Here is an 8,368-nt window from a genome sequence, read left to right as displayed (position 1 = left end):
CCGTAATTCTACGAGCCTGTTCTAGTCACCATATAAAATTCTACTAGATTAACGAAAGATAAATAAATTATTCGAAGTCTATTTAATCAAAGCGTTTTTACACTCTAAGGTGCAGACTATTACTGCTGACTTCACATCAGGTTCGTCTGTATACTCAAGCATCATCGGCGTAATGACAACTCTGGATCCGTGGCGTGAGCGACGAGATTTATAGACTGACTCATAAACCCTTGATTTTTACAAAAAGTCATTTCTTCATCTAAATGTACGTGCCTTTTATCAATTAAAGACAAAACATTAAAAATTTCTCATTGTTATCTTGTCTAAATTTTCAGAGTTCGTTGTCCTTTACTAGAGATATTTCAATTTCGCGCCAATTACTTTGCAAGAACGCGCTACGTCGCCTCAGCCAATCAGAAAGCAGCTAGGCAACTTTCGGCGGGATGACGAATTACTGTAGTGTCGAAAAGAGTGATGTCAAGACGTATTACGTGTTTGAACAGCAAGATTTCAACTACAAAGTGCTTTCTCACTTTCTACAGAGTACTATTAGATTCGTTTGATCAATCTACGTTTATTTAATCATTTGTTAGACGAATTTATAACGAAATTAAACAGTGTCTCGAACTTTTCGTAATCGGTTTTCGTTGGTCTCTTATTTCACTGTTAGACCATCACCAATACCTTGTATTGCAATATTTTGAGACAAAATTTGAGTTTGATTGTTTCTTCATTGTAATATAATCTGTCTTAGGTTTATTAACGTTTATTTTGATTATTTCTTTGGTTTTCTTCTGCAGATTATTGATTGATTGCGGATATCACTTCAAACAATGGAGATATATGGACGCTATGGCAATTAATAATAGTCTAGTGGAGAGTTTTTCATGCAAATTTGATGATGTCTGATTTTTTATAACTGAGGCAGATGTACATACGTAAGTAAAATTGCTATTCTATTCTATTCTATTATTTCCTTAATGTGCCATAGATAATAAGCATTCAATGAATAATTGACATACGCATATTATTTAATAGTAAATCCTCCTTTCGCGATCTAGATCCCTCTAGGATTAGCTTTTTCAGAATTCGTCACTATCTGACTCTCGACATACTGTTTTCTTTTCAAGAAACTCTTTTAATCTCCAGCCACTCTTTTAATCGTGTTACTCACTAAATATTCCTTTCTAATATTCCTTTCGTTCACTCTGGACTACAATAGTATTAGGTTAGTATTACCCGACATAGTGAAGATCATATCGAATTAAATCAGTTTTGCGATATGTGTGAGTGGAAAGAAAGGTAACGCAGTCGTTGAAGAGAATTCGAGTAATCAGAGAATATAGATATCATTCTTGGTCTATCGTAATACCGAGCTTATCGGTATAGCTAGCTGCAGTACTTTCTAGATCCGCACTTTCGGTGTAAGAGCATTTTGCGATAGGACAAAGTACTCCTAGCAAGGATCAATGACTAGAACTTTTGGAAATAGAGATCGATAGAAGTTTTCTACCGATAAGAACAACGTCTACCACCATAAACCATAGACGAGATGTCTGTGCACAAAGGATGATATCACTAAAGCGTATTTATTAGCGATGACATATTTTTAAAGATAACCAGAACAAGTTAGTCCGATGCTATTCAGGACAATTTATGACAAGTGGTTGGACTGCGTATAACCAGTATAAATGCGAATGAGGATGTGTAGATGCTCAACAATAGCTATTGTAAAAACTAAACTTTGCGTCTCTGCTATCTTGCTAGCTATATAACTAAAAACTGTAGCGGGGTTTTTAACAAACACAGTTTAAATTCGAAAAGGCTAACTCGGATAAAGTTTACGGAGATATGGATGATTCGACGGTTAAACGTTTAGGAAAGTATCGGTGGCTTAAACAGAAATATTGTTTGGTCAACCGCTGTAGTTGTCCTGAAAAAAGAGGAACTACGTTCGTTAGGATTGCGAGAAACAGCACGGACTTTACCTGAAACTTGGAAATTGCATATATATTAGAATGATTCAGGTAAGCAATATTTTGTACTCTAACATGAAAAATATTTAATATATTTATATGTTATATGGTTATTTTTAAAACTTAAAAATTTGCTAGCCGTCGAGTAATTAAAGGAAACGAAGTAGAGAAGACTGAACAAAATGTAGTTGGATTCTTGATGAAGGATGGGTAACTTTTAATCAGAACGAAGCTGGATTAAGCAGATAACTCGCTTAGCTGATCTATTAGAAGACAAAGTGATTAAGCGGAGTTTTACGATCTGAGCGAAGTTGAGATCGTGAAAAAAGTATCATTCGTCGCTTGGAACATAAAGTGCAGAAGCGTAAAATTTGCTTAGTTATCTGGCCAGCCATAAAGTTGTAAAGTTGCGGTCTATAGCGACCTTTATCTTGGTTCGGCCTGATTCGCCGTCATTCCAGCCTCGATAAAAAAGGCTGACGGCCGAATGCAACTTTCACCCCTTTATCCTGGCTCGTGGTTCACCCGGATGATCCAGTCGTTTCTGCTTGACTTCTAGTTAGTGAGGAAAGTTTACGCTGTTGGTCGGGAGTTTGCATGGAAATTACATTTTGCTTGCTGAGAATCGAGCTAAATGAAATTTGATCGCGAACAGGATAGCCAACGGAGTTAACAACGCGTCCTGCGTGTTGAATATAGAAACGACGATATGATTTACACGGAAGATACGTTGACGTTACTTTTCCAGTCTCTTCAACTGTTCTTTCGAGGTAATCGAGTACATAACTAGATCTTGATGACCGTTGAAAGAACAATATTATAAAGAAGGAAATTCAACAGCGATCACTGTATATGTAGAAATGCACTGTGACTGTCTTGGACGAGATAGCTTGATGTTCGATATATCGACGGTCACGGCAGTTCGTTTATTTTGGCTCGGCATGGAATTCGTGAAATATATAGAACATATTTGCATTGTAAGAGCGCGTTATTTTTGTTCGCTGACCGATGCGAAATGAGTGTATGATAGAAAAAGGTATAGAGAGACGATGTCAAACTACAGTGGCTGGCAAAAGTATTTTATTCTTATAGAAACTTTTTGTGAATATATTAATTATATACACTGCAGAAAATATTCTGAAACAGCAGCGTAACGAGGCTCCACCACTATGATTAAATTGATAAAATTTGAAACCAGTTTGAAAATTTATATACGCAAAAGTATTCAAACATTCGTAGAAATCTCTTACGAATGTATTAAGTGTGTCTTTGGATCGAATTTCTTTTTAGTTATGTTGTATCAAAGTACGCCGCTTTAACCATTAAATAACAAAAATCAAGAAATCAACAAAACCGTACATATTTTTCCCCTGTAATATTCAAACATGTATTTTCGGTAAGTTTCATTGAAATTTCAAACAGTATCATGCGATACGTATAATGCATTCATAAAAATGATTTACGATAAGTGTTCAAATACTTGCATGTGTCGCTGTAACTCCACGCAGCTTTAATATTTAGTCTGCAATATCAGTGCGCTCGTAAGGTCACTCGATTCATTTATGTAATGATCCCCAATCAAGGGTCAATCGATTGATTTATATAACGTTTGGTTTACTAATGACTAGTGGCAACCTGGTGGATACCTCGTATCTCTGTTCAACTAGAGATTTGGTTTACGCAAGGGATAAGTCGTGGTAGGGGAAAGAGCTGTTGGTAGGAGCTCGGCGTAAAATCAGAGGGGATGGGTTAAAGCCAGGGAAGGGTATCTTGCGGAAATTCGATGCTAATGAAGGAAATTGCGTAGATGCCAAACCAGTATCTCTCGTCCTTCTCGTCGTCTAGCACCCTTCTACAAAGTGGTAGTAACGAATTTCTGTCCTGTCTTATGCCTACGACTCGTGTCTTCAAGCTCGCTAATTTTCTATTTACTAACTTGCTATGTACTAAATGTTATTTCCCCTCATATAATTTCCCAAACTTGTTCGTATATTTTCTTGGGACGGTATAACGTCTATGTAACAGCGTAACGTCTAAATAACTGTTAGTATAACCCTTGGTAGTTGTGACGAAATTTGGTACAAACCAGGTGAATTATTATTAACATAGTAGACGCTACGAAGCTTTCATGTTTATATTATACCTTCCAACTAGATTTATATTTCTTTTTCGAAATATATTCCATGATAGATTAGAGGGAAGAAAAGGCCTGAAAGTATTATCGATTATTTATGATGTACTATACACAGCAATGTTTTATGGGATAATCGAAGAACATCGGGAAAAATTCAGGATAGGAGGATTATCACCCAATAGAATTGAGAGAGGAGGGCGTGTTTCGGTCCCTTTCATGTTATCTCTATCTCGTCAGAGATGTCTCTCTTATTTAAATGAGCTGCCAATGCGAGCAGGAATAGGGCGGTACGTCTTGCGAGGGCTGTGGCTTTGCCATGTCGATTCTCTAGGGTAGAACAGAAGGAGGGAAAACGGCCGGGAACATCTTTCTACGAACGTAATCGACGAATTATTTACGTTTCCCAACCGTTTTTACTGCTTCGATGCCCATGTACGATGCTTTTGCTTTATAGATGTCGATGAAAATTTTAACCCTTGTCTCTTATATCTCATCTTTCCTCCAACATTTTATGTCCCAATCTGGCTTTAGTTTTAATCGAGAAACAACTTTTAATGTTCCACGGTAACGTGATTTCCTTTAATGACAGAGCTTTTACCCCTTTCAAGTCCGACCTTTTTTCACCTCGCGTTGAAAATATATTTTTCGTCCACTATGTCGTCTATATTAATAATAGAAACACAGCTTCCCTAACGTTTTTACAAAGAAAACACAATATATTAAAACTTTCTTATTTTTATTTATCGTTTATCGTCACATCCCTTGATGAGGTATCAGTAACTGCAGTTACATGTATCCTGCAAATATATATAAATGTTAACGTTTACACGCTTAGTTTGGTACAGTTGTCTCAGTCAGTTAGTTAGCGTTATTATTTAACAAGTAATTAGCTATCCAGCTAATTGCCACGGTCTGTACGATTCCACACACGATGCAAAAGTTCTATTTCTTTTAAGAAACTTAGAGTCTTTCACATTGTATTCTGTTAGATGAATGCACGTAAGTTTAAGGCTGTTTTACCAAAGACAGACGCGTTTATCGTTAAATTAATTAGTAATTCATTTACGATATTTGTAATATCATAAAGATGAGCAGAATTTCCCTTCCGATGTAAAATGCCAGCCATCTTTCGCGAACACAAAAATGGAAAACAACGCGTCAAATGTACCATGAGAGTTAATAACGTGGAATTTATACGTTTTAAAATTCAATTCCGTGCTATCGAGTGTCTGGCAGCGTTTGGAATGTTTGCCGCGAGCCCACCGAAAGTACACACAGGGAACAAGTTGACGATAAGAGCGAAACTCGGTCATGCTTCGGCTTATTCTTAGCCGTTGCGCTCGCGGACAATTTCCTACGATGATATTTCTCGAGACAGGAAGCGGTCGGAAATGAAAGTGTCCGCGTTGGGAATATTTAAAGCGCGTTCGTTTACGCGTGTGCCGGAAAATCAGCGAGGGTGACTCGCTACTGGACGAACCAGATTCTTTCCTCGGGGTTTCGTTAAAATTTGATAGGAAACAGTTGAATCTACCGTAAGTTTTAATTAATCGCGCGAGACGACGTAGTTTCCATGGCGAACGCCATTGTAATTTACATCGTTCATTGTAATTTACATTGCTCGCTCCGAGATCTCGTTTTGGCTTGCTCACTTTTCGCTATATCGTATCCTGGCAACGGTTTCCCTCGTTTCTTTCCGCGGTTGCGTGAAACTGCATTCGACTACGAGGAAAAGTTGTTTCTGCCGAGTTTCTTTTCTTGTCTGGCTTTCCTGGGACATCGTAAGTCCTTTTACTCGTCGCTGTAATCCATTGATTCTCGTCATGGTCGCTATCTTCAACTCGTTTCGCAAGTTCGAGGTCGTTCGACCAGCCTTTTATTTTATTCGAGATGATGCGTTCATTAAATCTGTTCGATAAACGTCTGCTTCCATTCTTCTTCGTTATTGTGGTTCTACAGATATAACGTTAACAACATATCGGATAACGTTGCGGTAGATACAAGGGAAAGTCTGAACTACGTGTATCCGTTGCAATTACTGTAATGGAAGTTTGTTAAGCGCGTGAGCGGGTTGCATGTATTATCCACAGATGAAGAATGGTTGGTTCGTAATCGCTAGATTGGCCAGGTTTATGCAAATTCGTATCTTTAGCGAGATAAAGCAACGGAATTTAAACAGGGATTTCTACCGCTCGATAAATATTTTAGCGAATATTTTCCTTTGAACATTTACGCGGATATTATCGAATCTCTGGCCGAAGAACGCAACGCTTCAATCACACTCTTTTCGGTTACATTGTAGAGAGATTGTTTCACAGATTGAGAGGTAGAGGTCTAGTGATGGAACAGGCTATGGCCTGAATAGTGTTCGATACTTCTCATTTCGAGAGGCAATCGGCTATTTGCATCTTTATGGGATGTTATGGCCCACAGCCGCCTGTCCGTAAACGTGTGTACGCGCCATTCGCTCGTTCGAGGCGTGTTATTCGTGGGTTAAGCGTACACGCCGATGAAACGCAGCCGAGTCACGCAGAATAACCCGTAGTCCGGATTCCACGAGTGGTTACATAACGCGCTTTTGCCGGCTGCGAAAGGGAAAAAAGAAAGGAAAAAGAGAACGGCTAACGTTCCAGCCTCTCGGCTCGTTGCTTTTTCCCCTTTTTCTTTCTCGTCTTTTTTTGTCTTTCGTTACTGCTGTTTTCTCGTTCGATGGTATTTTCCAGCCATTCGATCCGTTGTATATATATGTGTGTGTGTGTGTGTGTGTGTATGGGCGCGTGCGTGTGCCTGTATCCGGACGGAGAGAAAAGGGGAGAAAGGGAAAAAGAGAAAAATAATTTCGATTTCATTTCCGGCCATGCTTTCCCTTTCTCTCTCATTCCGCGTGTCATCGCTCGTTGTTCGCTTTCGTTCTCGTTTCCTTCTTTCATCTCCCATCCTTCAACTCGTTGGATCACGTTGATTAAGAGGCTGCTGAAGGGTTATCGAGACTAAAGGGTGGCACGTTTCGACGATATTCACGGAGAGGATCTATTATAATCAAAGATAGTAGAAACGCTGCCGAGAATAACACTGTAACGGTCAATTGGTCTTCAGTTTATTCGATGAATTAATAAAACTCGATTAGCGTCGCGTTTGCGTAATCTTTTAAGTACCTTGTTTAAGTAGCTTTACATATATGATGCAACAGTGCAAGACACGCGGACCTGACAGCAGTTAGAAACACGTAAAAGCTATGTGTTACTCGTGATTTCGTTTCGTCGTAATGAATTTTAATAAGCTGAATTTCGTGCGGCCGAAAGATATGTACAAGCTGATACCTTGCGAAAAAGTAACAAAATGGACAGGAAATAACATCTTTTCGTTCGCTTAGTTTTCGAGAAAATCGAGTTTGAAAATTTATCGAGTATACTCGAACGTATAATAGTTAATTCTGAATTGGACATGGCAAGCTAATTGAAAGGAGATTATTCTACGTGTGGAAATAAGTCGAAAATGTAGAATAAAATATATCTTTGAAGTTTGATTATGAAAAAACGAATTCCTTTGTCTTTTGCACGATTACTACCCATTTATTGCACTAAATCGACGCTATAAACCGATTTGGAAAAAAATTTCGCTCGGTCCATTTTTGCTCTTACTGCTTCAAAAATATTTATATTCGACTGTGCTGACATTTGGTTTAATCGGTTCCACCTTTTAACGATTAATAAAGCTCGAGAAAACAAAGTAATCACGAGTTCGACTAGGTGTTGAAGCTTTTTAGTCGAAGAGTAAAGGTAGGAAGATGCTGACACGACAATAAACCCTGTCTAGCCGGAAGATGGAAAAAGAAAGAGAAAGATCAGAGAGAAGTTGGTCTGATATTCAGCTTTTCGCTGATCGGGCCGCATTAATGCACCGACTGCGCTAGACAGACTACATACAGGCTTCGCTGCATCCCAGAGGGTCTATCACACTTTCGATTTCCTCTTCCGACGCAATGCACGGCACACGACAAAGCCAGCCTTTGTCGTTTACTCATCCGCAGTACCTGCCGATTCAACGAATTTCCGTCGATTCTGCGCCTCGACATATTGATCACTACTTCGACTGTGAAACACACAACCATGAATTCGTTTCTCTATCTTACAAGCGTCAATTTTATCATCCAACCTTCTGTTCTTTCGTTTAATTCCAGTATGTCGTGTTTAAGAACGTTGAGGTTGGCGAATAAGTTTCTGCTGGTTAAAAACGTAAAGCAAAGTAAAAGGTTAGC

This window comes from Bombus affinis, chromosome 14, assembly GCF_024516045.1.
Source record: "Bombus affinis isolate iyBomAffi1 chromosome 14, iyBomAffi1.2, whole genome shotgun sequence".
Lineage (NCBI taxonomy): Eukaryota > Metazoa > Arthropoda > Insecta > Hymenoptera > Apidae > Bombus > Bombus affinis.
This window is presented reverse-complemented; position numbering follows the sequence as displayed.